This window comes from Amblyomma maculatum, chromosome 7 (genome assembly GCF_055883805.1).
Source record: "Amblyomma maculatum isolate TAMU_Amacu chromosome 7, ASM5588380v1, whole genome shotgun sequence".
NCBI classification, from domain to species: domain Eukaryota; kingdom Metazoa; phylum Arthropoda; class Arachnida; order Ixodida; family Ixodidae; genus Amblyomma; species Amblyomma maculatum.
Window position 1 is genome coordinate 102,678,319 of NC_139350.1, and position 11,987 is coordinate 102,690,305.

General features: G+C 43.5%; 5 pseudogenes; all 5 read left to right on the forward strand.

Moving 5' to 3' along the window:
- The first annotated feature begins 679 nt into the window (after positions 1-679).
- On the forward strand, positions 680-1,463 carry LOC146184179 (serine/threonine-protein phosphatase 4 catalytic subunit B pseudogene; annotated as a pseudogene).
- Positions 1,464-3,187: 1,724 nt separating this feature from the next.
- Positions 3,188-3,959, forward strand: LOC146184180 (serine/threonine-protein phosphatase 4 catalytic subunit B pseudogene; annotated as a pseudogene).
- Positions 3,960-5,677: 1,718 nt separating this feature from the next.
- LOC146184181 (serine/threonine-protein phosphatase 4 catalytic subunit B pseudogene) lies at positions 5,678-6,461 on the forward strand (annotated as a pseudogene).
- A 1,722-nt stretch (positions 6,462-8,183) lies between these two features.
- Positions 8,184-8,755, forward strand: LOC146184182 (serine/threonine-protein phosphatase 4 catalytic subunit A pseudogene; annotated as a pseudogene).
- Positions 8,756-10,704: 1,949 nt separating this feature from the next.
- On the forward strand, positions 10,705-11,476 carry LOC146184183 (serine/threonine-protein phosphatase 4 catalytic subunit pseudogene; annotated as a pseudogene).
- The last annotated feature ends 511 nt before the right edge of the window (positions 11,477-11,987 follow it).

Here is an 11,987-nt window from a genome sequence, read left to right on the forward strand (position 1 = left end):
CACTCTTCAAAAGTAAACATATTTTGAGTCACCGCTCAAACAAACGTCTGTACTTCAGGCCGTAGCTGGAAATTCCGCGTGATCTTCAAAACACCAGTGGACGATGATGGTCCGATCTGGACTTCATGACACTAAAGACATAAATAGTAGCCCTGAATGCAATCAATTTCTATGGCGTTATTGTGGGAGCATTTCATAAAGATAGCACCAATGTAAAAATCTAAGTTGAAAATAAAAATGCATGGCCGAGATTGTTAATATTGGTTTTCCCGCACGGCCAACAATCTGCATGAGGCAGAAGACAAAGAGGTTCGAGAATTCAATTCCACCCTCATCCAAATTTACAAACATCCAAATTTTCGCTTAGTATTTTTTTTGGTTCAATAACTTTTGTGATCTTAAATCTTATGTTTTTGTTTTGTTGACAATTACTTTATGCACTAATTCAGTATGTGTAGGACAATTGGCCGTCCACCAGAACAATGACCAAACCCCGTCGTGGGTATGTGCCATATATCAAGGCAGTAGAAGAAGAACAACAAGAACGGCTGACCTACCATTACGACGCTTTCGTTCTTCTAGAAATCTGTCCAGCCGTGATCTACTCGGCAACGTGCTCCGGCTGCTTCCAGTCTCATATTTAGACCGGTAAGTAGATTTCAATCAGACCGCAAAGAAAATGTGCGGAGGCATGGGTGACAGCACTAATCTGTACAGCCAGATCGAGCAACAGCGAAGGTGCGAATTCCTTATTGAGTCCGAGGACAAGTTAGTGTGCGCAAAGCCCGGGAAACTCTTATCAAATTGACTAACTTGCAGATGGTGGACTCACCAGTCAACGTATGTGGTGATATCCACGGCCAGTTTTATGACCTGCAAGAACTGTTCAAAGTTGGTGGAGAGGTCCCCAGTAGCAACTACATCTTCCTGGGAGGCTTTGTCGACCAGAACATTCACAGTGTAGAGACATTTCGTTTGCTGCTCGCAATCAATTTACGCTACCCAGAACGCATCACACTGATCAGGGGAAACCACGAGAGCCGACATGTTTCGATGCGGTGCGGCTTTTGTGATGAGTGGTTGCGAAATTATAATTGCCTTGTTGTGTGGCGTTGCTGCAGGGTCCTTGGACTACCTGCCTTTGTGTGCTCTCATCGATGGCAAGATTTTCTGCGTTCATGGAGGTCTGTCACCATCTATCCAAACTCTGGACTTCTGAGCTATGGACCGCAAGCAGGAGGTGCCCCTGTAGGGGGACCAAGTGTGACCTTCGTTGGTGAGACTCTGGAGGCAAACTAGGCTGGAAGGCGAGTCCCAGAGTGACTGGCTACCTCTTGGGAAGCGATGCGGTTACTCTATTCAACGCGACCAATCACATCGATATGATCTGCCACGCCCCCCAACTAGTAAAGGAAGCAGTTCAAAGCGACCACTACAGTAATCTGATTTCTTATCTGATCTAGTCCGGACGCCATGGTGTTAATAAAAACGCGGAGTTCTTTCCTGCACTCTGACGCCTTATTGTTTCTTCATAATTGATCTATTCCGGACACCATGGTGTTATTAAGACACGCAGATTTCTTTCCAGCACACTGCCGCCTTTTCTTGATCACATAATTTTGATGCTAACACCTTAAAGTGCCATATAGCGTAAGATGAGAATTAAGGGTTGCTTTTTTAGGGGAAGCGGGTGGGCCTTTATTGCAGAAGGTACCAGTACTACAGTTTGTGCTCAACATATTTTTCTTGAAAGCTATATCACTTGGATAGCGCTAGTAACCATTAGTTCAGATTTGGCTTCACTCATGTTCATCTTCCCCGTCCTCAATTATTGAATGTGTTCTCGTAGTATTATTTTTTTCAGCTGCTGCTGCTTGCTGCTACTGCTCGCCTGCAAGCCTGCCTGCCTGCCTGCATAGAGGCTTTCTCGTGCTTTTTTGCAGACATACTTATATTATTCAAACTGCTGGACGGCTGATATTTATCATTACTTGCAGCATTCAGATCAAAAGTATACAACTGCTCCTAAAAAAGAAAAATTGATATTTTCTCTGCCAATTAGGGCGAATATTGATATCAAGCCAAGTACTGACTATGGTAATATTGGGGAACCGCAACAGCAGAAAATGAGTCGGAATAAATTCAATCATGAACGTACACTTTTATTTATCATCTTTTTCGCACTGTCCTTGCTGTGGGCACCCCTAAGGGGTGTTGGAAAGCCGGTGTGGCACGTTGACACCACCATCCCAAGTGAAGCATGTGTACGTGCCCTCGATGCTGGCAACAATAGATAATGTTTCGATTCTTTTTAAAAAACATACAAAACCAAACTGCTCGTAAATGCGTTGTTTAGCCATTTAAGATGAAGGATATGACGCTGTATTGAGCTTGAAATGGAATTCTTTCTCACCTGTGCAGAGTTGCAAAAGTATTTAAAATATCGCACTTCTCATTGCGAAAGCAAAAATAAATTGCTTTATAAATCTCCCACACTTCAAAAGTAAACATATTTTGAGTCACTGCTCAAACAAACGTCTATACTTCAGGCCGTAGCTGGAAATTCCGCGTGATCTTCAAAACGCCAGTGGACGATGATGGTCCGATTTTGTCTTCATGACACTAAAGCCATAAATACTAGCCCTGAGTGCAATCAATTTCTATGGCGTTATTGTGGGAGCATTTCATAATGATAGCACCATTGTAAAAATCTAAGTTGAAAATAAAAATGCATGGCCGAGATTGTTAATATTGGTTTTCTTGCACGGCCAACAATCTGCATGACGCAGAAGACAAAGAGGTTCGAGAATTCAATTCCACCCTAATCCAAATTTACAAACATCCAAATTTTCGCTTCGTATGTTTTTTCGTTTCAATAACTTTTGTGATCTTAAATCTTATGTTTTTGTTTTGTTGACAATTACTTTATGCACTAATTCAGTATGTGTAGGACAATTGGCCGTCCACCAGAACAATGACCAAAACCCCGTCGTGGGTATGTGCCATATATCAAGGCAGTAGAAGAAGAAGAACAACAAGAACGGCTGACCTACCATTACGAGGTTTTCGTTCTTCCAGAAATCTGTCCAGCCGTGATCTACTCGGCAACGTGCTTCGGCTGCTTCCTGCCTCATATTTAGACCGGTAAGCAGATTTCAATCACACAGCAAAGAAAATGTGCGGAGGCATGGGTGACAGCACTAATCTGTACAGCCAGATCGAGCAACAGCGAAGGTGCGAATTCCTTATTGAGTTCGAGGACAAGTTAGTGTGCGCAAAGCCCGGGAAACTCTTATCAAATTGACTAACTTGCAGATGGTGGACTCACCAGTCAACGTATGTGGTGATATCCACGGCCAGTTTTATGACCTACAAGAACTGTTCGAAGTTGGTGGAGAGGTCCCCAGTAGCAACTACATCTTCATGGAAAACTTTGTCGACCAGAGCTTTCACAGTGTAGAGATATTTCGTTTGCTGCTAGCCATCAATTTACGCTACCCAGAACGCATCACACTGATCAGGGGAAACCACGACAGCCGACATGTTTCGATGCTATGCGGCTTTTGTGATGAGTGGTTGCGAAATTACAATTGCCTTGTTGTGTGGCGTTGCTGCAGGGTCCTTGGACTACCTGCCTTTGTGTGCTGTCATCGATGGCAAAATTTTCTGCGTTCATGGAGGTCTGTCACCATCTATCCAAACTCTGGACTTCTGAGCCATGGACCGCAAGCAGGAGGTGCCCCTGTAGGGGGACCAAGTGTGACCTTCTTTGGTCAGACTCTGGAGGCAAACTAGGCTGGAAGGCGAGTCCCAGAGTGACTGGCTACTTCTTGGGAAGCGATGCGGTTACTCTATTCAACGCGACCAATCACATCGATGTGATCTGCCACGCCCCCCAACTAGTAAAGGAAGCAGTTCAAAGCGACCACTACAGTAATCTGATTTCTTATCTGATCTAGTCCGGACGCTATGGTGTTAATAAAAACGCGGGGTTCTTTCCTGCACTCTGACGCCTTATTGTTTCTTCATAATTGATCTATTCCGGACACCATGGTGTTATTAAGAAACGCAAATTTCTTTCCTGCACACTGCCGCCTTTTCTTGATCACATAATTTTGATGCTAACACCTGAAAGTGCCATATAGCGTAAGATGAGAATTAAGGGTTGCTTTTTTAGGGGAAGCGGGTGGGCCTTTATTGCAGAAATTACCAGTACTACAGTTTGTGCTCAACATATTTTTCTTGAAAGCTATATCACTTGGATAGCGCTAGTAACCATTAGTTCAGATTTGGCTTCTTTCATGTTCATCTTCCCCGTCCTCAATTACTGAATGTGTTCTCGTAGTATTATTTTTTTCAGCTGCTGCTGCTTGCTGCTACTGCTCGCCTGCACGCCTGCCTGCCTGCCTGCATAGAGGCTTTCTCGTGCTTTTTTGCAGACATACCTATATTATTCAAACTGCTGGACGGCTGATATTTATCATTACTTGCAGCATTCAGATCAAAAGTATACAACTGCTCCTAAAAAAGAAAAATTGATAATTTCTCTGCCAATTAGGGCGAATATTGAAATCAACCCAAGTACTGACTATGGTAATATTGGGGAACCGCAACAGCAGAAAATGAGTCGGAATAAATTCAATCATGAACGTACACTTTTATTTATCATCTTTTTCGCACTGTCCTTGCTGTGGGCACCCCTAAGGGGTGTTGGAAAGCCGGTGTGGCACGTTGACACCACCATCCCAAGTGAAGCATGTGTACGTGCCCTCGATGCTGGCAACAATAGATAATGTTTCGATTCTTTTTTAAAAACATACAAAACCAAACTGCTCGTAAATGCGTTGTTTAGCCATTTAAGATGAAGGATGTGACGCTGTATTGAGCTTGAAATGGAATTCTTTCTCACCTGTGCAGAGTTGCAAAAGTATTTAAAATATCGCACTTCTCATTGCGAAAGCAAAAATAAATTGCTTTATAAATCTCCCACACTTCAAAAGTAAACATATTTTGAGTCACTGCTCAAACAAACGTCTATACTTCAGGCCGTAGCTGGAAATTCCGCGTGATCTTCAAAACGCCAGTGGACGATGATGGTCCGATTTTGTCTTCATGACACTAAAGCCATAAATACTAGCCCTGAGTGCAATCAATTTCTATGGCGTTATTGTGGGAGCATTTCATAATGATAGCACCATTGTAAAAATCTAAGTTGAAAATAAAAATGCATGGCCGAGATTGTTAATATTGGTTTTCTCTCACAGCCAACAATCTGCATGGGGCAGAAGACAAAGAGGTTCGAGAATTCAATTCCACCCTCATCCAAATTTACAAACATCCAAATTTTCGCTTCGTATGTTTTTTCGTTTCAATAACTTTTTTGATCTTAAATCTTATGTTTTTGTTTTGTTGACAATTACTTTATGCACTAATTCAGTATGTGTAGGACAATTGGCAGTCCAACTGAACGATGACCAAACCCCCGTCGTGGGTGTATGCCATATATCAAGGTAGTAGAAAAAGAAGAAGAACAACAACAAGAATGGCGGTTTACCATTACAAAGTTTTCGTTCTTCCAGAAATCTGTCCCCCCCGTGATTTACTCGGCAACGTACTTCGGCTGCTTCCAGCCTCGTATTTAGACCGGTAAGCAGATTTCAATCACACCGCAAAGAAAATGTGTGGAGGCATGGGTGACAGCACTAATCTGCCCAGCCAGATCGAGCAACAGCGAAGGTGCGAATTCCTTATTGAGTCCGGGTAGAAGTTAGTGTGCGCAAAGCCCGGGAAACTCTTATCAAATTGACTAACTTGCAGATGGTGGACTCACCAGTCAACGTATGTGGTGATATCCACGGCCAGTTTTATGACCTGCAAGAACTGTTCGAAGTTGGTGGAGAGGTCCCCAGTAGCAACTACATCTTCATGGGAGACTTTGTCGACCAGAGCTTTCACAGTGTAGAGATATTTCGTTTGCTGCTAGCCATCAATTTACGCTACCCAGACCGCATAACACTGATCAGGGGAAACCACGACAGCCGACATGTTTCGATGCTATGCGGCTTTTGTGATGAGTGGTTGCGAAATTACAATTGCCTTGTTGTGTGGCGTTGCTGCAGGGTCCTTGGAATACCTGCCTTTGTGTGCTGTCATCGATGGCAAAATTTTTTGCGTTCATGGAGGTCTGTCACCATCTATCCAAACTCTGGACTTCTGAGCCATGGACCGCAAGCAGGAGGTGCCCCTGTAGGGGGACCAAGTGTGACCTTCTTTGGTCAGACTCTGAAGGCAAACTAGGCTGGAAGGCGAGTCCCAGAGTGACTGGCTACCTCTTGGGAAGCGATGCGGTTACTCTATTCAACGCGACCAATCACATCGATATGATCTGCCACGCCCCCCAACTAGTAAAGGAAGCAGTTCAAAGCGACCACTACAGTAATCTGATTTCTTATCTGATCTAGTCCGGACGCCATGGTGCTAATAAAAACGCGGAGTTCTTTCCTGCACTCTGACGCCTTATTGTTTCTTCATAATTGATCTATTCCGGACACCATGGTGTTATTAAGACACGCAGATTTCTTTCCTGCACACTGCCGCCTTTTCTTGATCACATAATGTTGATGCTAACACCTGAAAGTGCCATATAGCGTAAGATGAGAATTAGGGGTTGCTTTTTTAGGGGAAGCGGGTGGGCCTTTATTGCAGAAGGCACCTGCACTACAGTTTGTGCTCAACATATTTTTGTTGAAAGATATATCACTTGGATAGCGCTAGTAACTATTAGTTTAGAAGATTAGGCTTCTTTCATATTCATCTTCCCTGTCCTCAATTACTGAATGTGTTCTCGTAGTATTATTTTTTTCAGCTGCTGCTGCTTGCTGCTACTGCTCGCCTGGAAGCCTGCAAGCCTGCCTGCCTGCCCGCATAGAGGCTTTCTCGTGCTTTTTTGCAATCATACTTATATTATTCAAACTGCTGGACGGCTGACATTTATCATTACTTGCAGCATTCAGATCAAAAGTATACAACTGCTCCTAAAAAAAGAAAAATTGATATTTTCTCTGCCAATTAGGGCGACTATTGAAATCAAGCCAAGTACTGACTATGGTAATATTGGGGAACCGCAACAGCAGAAAATAAGAGTTGGAATAAATTCAATCATGAACGTACACTTTTATTTATCATCTTTTTCACACTGTCCTAGCTGTGCGCACCCCTAAGGGGTGTTGAAGGCTGGTGTGGCACGTTGACACCACCACCCCAAGTGAAGCATGTGTACGTACCCTCGATGCTGGCAACAATAGATAAAGTTTCGATTCTTTTTAAAAAACATACGAAACCAAACTGCTCGTAAATGCGTTGTTTAGCCTTTTAAGACGAAGGATGTGACGCTGCATTGAGCTTGAAATGGAATTCTTTCTCACCTGTGCAGAGTTGCAAAAGTATTCAAAATATCGCACTTCTCAGTGCGAAAGTAAAAATAAATTGCTTTATAAATCTCCCACTCTTCAAAAGTAAACATATTTTGAGTCACCGCTCAAACAAACGTCTGTACTTCAGGCCGTAGCTGGAAATTCCGCGTGATCTTCAAAACACCAGTGGACGATGATGGTCCGATCTGGACTTCATGACACTAAAGACATAAATAGTAGCCCTGAATGCAATCAATTTCTATGGCGTTATTGTGGGAGCATTTCATAAAGATAGCACCAATGTAAAAATCTAAGTTGAAAATAAAAATGCATGGCCGAGATTGTTAATATTGGTTTTCTCGCACGGCCAACAATCTGCATGAGGCAGAAGACAAAGAGGTTCGAGAATTCAATTCCACCCTCATCCAAATTTACAAACATCCAAATTTTCGCTTAGTATTTTTTTGGTTCAATAACTTTTGTGATCTTAAATCTTATGTTTTTGTTTTGTTGACAATTACTTTATGCACTAATTCAGTATGTGTAGGACAATTGGCCGTCCACCAGAACAATGACCAAACCCCGTCGTGGGTATGCGCCATATATCAAGGCAGTAGAAGAAGAAGAACAAAAAGAACGGCTGACCTACCATTACGACGCTTTCGTTCTTCTAGAAATCTGTCCAGCCGTGATCTACTCGGCAACGTGCTCCGGCTGCTTCCAGTCTCATATTTAGACCGGTAAGTAGATTTCAATCAGACCGCAAAGAAAATGTGCGGAGGCATGGGTGACAGCACTAATCTGTACAGCCAGATCGAGCAACAGCGAAGGTGCGAATTCCTTATTGAGTCCGAGGACAAGTTAGTGTGCGCAAAGCACGGGAAACTCTTATCAAATTGACTAACTTGCAGATGGTGGACTCACCAGTCAACGTATGTGGTGATATCCACGGCCAGTTTTATGACCTGCAAGAACTGTTCAAAGTTGGTGGAGAGGTCCCCAGTAGCAACTACATCTTCCTGGGAGGCTTTGTCGACCAGAACTTTCACAGTGTAGAGACATTTCGTTTGCTGCTCGCCATCAATTTACGCTACCCAGAACGCATCACACTGATCAGGGGAAACCACGACAGCCGACATGTTTCGATGCTATGCGGCTTTTGTGATGAGTGGTTGCGAAATTACAATTGCCTTGTTGTGTGGCGTTGCTGCAGGGTCCTTGGACTACCTGCCTTTGTGTGCTGTATCGATGGCAAAATTTTCTGCGTTCATGGAGGTCTGTCACCATCTATCCAAACTCTGGACTTCTGAGCCATGGACCGCAAGCAGGAGGTGCCCCTGTAGGGGGACCAAGTGTGACCTTCTTTGGTCAGACTCTGGAGGCAATCTAGGCTGTAAGACGAGTCCCAGAGTGACTGGCTACCTCTTGGGAAGCGATGCGGTCACTCTATTCAACACGACCAATCACATCGATATGATCTGCCACGCCCCCCAACTAGTAAAGGAAGCAGTTCAAAGCGACCACTACAGTAATCTGATTTCTTATCTGATCTAGTCCGGACGCCATGGTGCTAATAAAAACGCGGAGTTCTTTCCTGCACTCTGACGCCTTATTGTTTCTTCATAATTGATCTATTCCGGACACCATGGTGTTATTAAGACACGCAGATTTCTTTCCTGCACACTGCCGCCTTTTCTTGATCACATAATTTTGATGCTAACACCTGAAAGTGCCATATAGCGTAAGATGAGAATTAGGGGTTGCTTTTTTAGGGGAAGCGGGTGGGCCTTTATTGCAGAAGGCACCTGCACTACAGTTTGTGCTCAACATATTTTTGTTGAAAGATATATCACTTGGATAGCGCTAGTAACTATTAGTTTAGAAGATTAGGCTTCTTTCATATTCATCTTCCCTGTCCTCAATTACTGAATGTGTTCTCGTAGTATTATTTTTTTCAGCTGCTGCTGCTTGCTGCTACTGCTCGCCTGGAAGCCTGCAAGCCTGCCTGCCTGCCCGCATAGAGGCTTTCTCATGCTTTTTTGCAGACATACTTATATTATTCAAACTGCTGGACGGCTGACATTTATCATTACTTGCAGCATTCAGATCAAAAGTATACAACTGCTCCTAAAAAAAGAAAAATTGATATTTTCTCTGCCAATTAGGGCGACTATTGAAATCAAGCCAAGTATTGACTATGGTAATATTGGGGAACCGCAACAGCAGAAAATAAGAGTTGGAATAAATTCAATCATGAACGTACACTTTTATTTATCATCTTTTTCACACTGTCCTTGCTGTGGGCCCCCCTAAGGGGTGTTGAAAAGCCGGTGTGGCACGTTGACTCCACCACCCAAAGTGAAGCATGTGTACGTGCCCTCGATGCTGGCAACAATAGATAATGATTCGATTCTTTTTAAAAAACATACGAAACCAGACTGCTCGTAAATGCGTTGTTTAGCCATTTAAGACGAAGGATGTGACGCTGTATTGAGCTTGAAATGGAATTCTTTCTCACCTGTGCAGAGTTGCAAAAGTATTCAAAATATCGCACTTCTCAGTGCGAAAGTAAAAATAAATTGCTTTATAAATCTCCCACACTTCAAAAGTAAACATATTTTGAGTCACCGCTCAAACAAACGTCTATACTTCAGGCCGTAGCTGGAAATTCCGCGTAATGTTCAAAATGCCAGTGGACGATGATGGTCCGATTTTGACTTCATGACACTAAAGCCATAAATACTAGCCCTGAGTGAAATCAATTTCTATGGCGTTATTGTGGGAGCATTTCATAAAGATAGCACGAATGTAAAAATCAAAGTTGAAAATAAAAATGCATGGCCGAGATTGTTAATATTGGTTTTCTTGCACGGCCAACAATCTGCATGACGCAGAAGACAAAGAGGTTCGAGAATTCAATTCCACCCTCATCCAAATTTACAAACATCCAAATTTTCGCTTCGTATGTTTTTTCGTTTTAATAACTTTTGTGATCTTAAATCTTATGTTTTTGTTTTGTTGACAATTACTTTATGCACTAATTCAGTATGTGTAGGACAATTGGCCGTCCACCAGAACAATGACCAAAACCCCATCGTGGGTATGTGCCATATATCAAGGCAGTAGAAGAAGAAGAACAACAAGAACGGCTGACCTACCATTGCGAGGTTTTCATTCTTCCAGAAATCTGTCCAGCCGTGATCTACTGGGCAACGTGCTCCGGCTGCTTCCAGTCTCATATTTAGACCGGTAAGTAGATTTCAATCAGACCGCAAAGAAAATGTGCGGAGGCATGGATGACAGCACTAATCTGTACAGCCAGATCGAGCAACAGCGAAGGTGCGAATTCCTTATTGAGTCCGAGGACAAGTTAGTGTGCGCAAAGCCCGGGAAACTCTTATCAAATTGACTAACTTGCAGATGGTGGACTCACCAGTCAACGTATGTGGTGATATCCACGGCCAGTTTTATGACCTGCAAGAACTGTTCGAAGTTGGTGGAGAGGTCCCCACTAGCAACTACATCTTCCTGGGAGACTTTGTCGACCAGAACTTTCATAGTGTAGAGACATTTCGTTTGCTGCTCGCCATCAATTTACGCTACCCAGAACGCATCACACTGATCAGGGGAAACCACGAGAGCCGACATGTTTCGATGCGGTGCGGCTTTTGTGATGAGTGGTTGCGAAATTATAATTGCCTTGTTGTGTGGCGTTGCTGCAGGGTCCTTGGACTACCTGCCTTTGTGTGCTGTCATCGATGGCAAGATTTTCTGCGTTCATGGAGGTCTGTCACCATCTATCCAAACTCTGGTCTTCTGAGCCATGGACCGCAAGCAGGAGGTGCCCCTGTAGGGGGACCAAGTGTGACCTTCTTTGGTCAGACTCTGGAGGCAAACTAGGCTGTAAGACGAGTCCAAGAGTGACTGGCTACCTCTTGGGAAGCGATGCGGTCACTCTATTCAACGCGACCAATCACATCGATATGATCTGCCACGCCCCCCAACTAGTAAAGGAAGCAGTTCAAAGCGACCACTACAGTAATCTGATTTCTTATCTGATCTAGTCCGGACGCCATGGTGTTAATAAAAACGCGGAGTTCTTTCCTGCACTCTGACGCCTTATTGTTTCTTCATAACTGATCTATTCCGGACACCATGGTGTTATTAAGAAACGCAGATTTCTTCCCTGCACACTGCCGCCTTTTTTTGATCACATAACTTTGATGCTAACACCTGAAAGTGCCATATATCGTAAGATGAGAATTAAGGGTTGCTTTTTTAGCGAAGCGGGTGGGCCTTAATTGCAGAAGGTACCTGTACTACAGTTCGTGCTCAACATATTATTCTTGAAAGATATATCACTTGGATGGCGCTAGTAACCATTAGTTTAGAAGATTAGGTTTCTTTCATATTCATCTTCCCCGTCCTCAATTACTGAATGTGTTCTCGTAGTATTATTTTTTTTTCAGCTGCTGCTGCTTGCTGCTACTGCTGGCCTGCAAGCCTACAAGCCTGCCTGCCTGCCTGCATAGAGGCTTTCTCGTGCATTTTTGCAGTCATAATTATATTATTCAA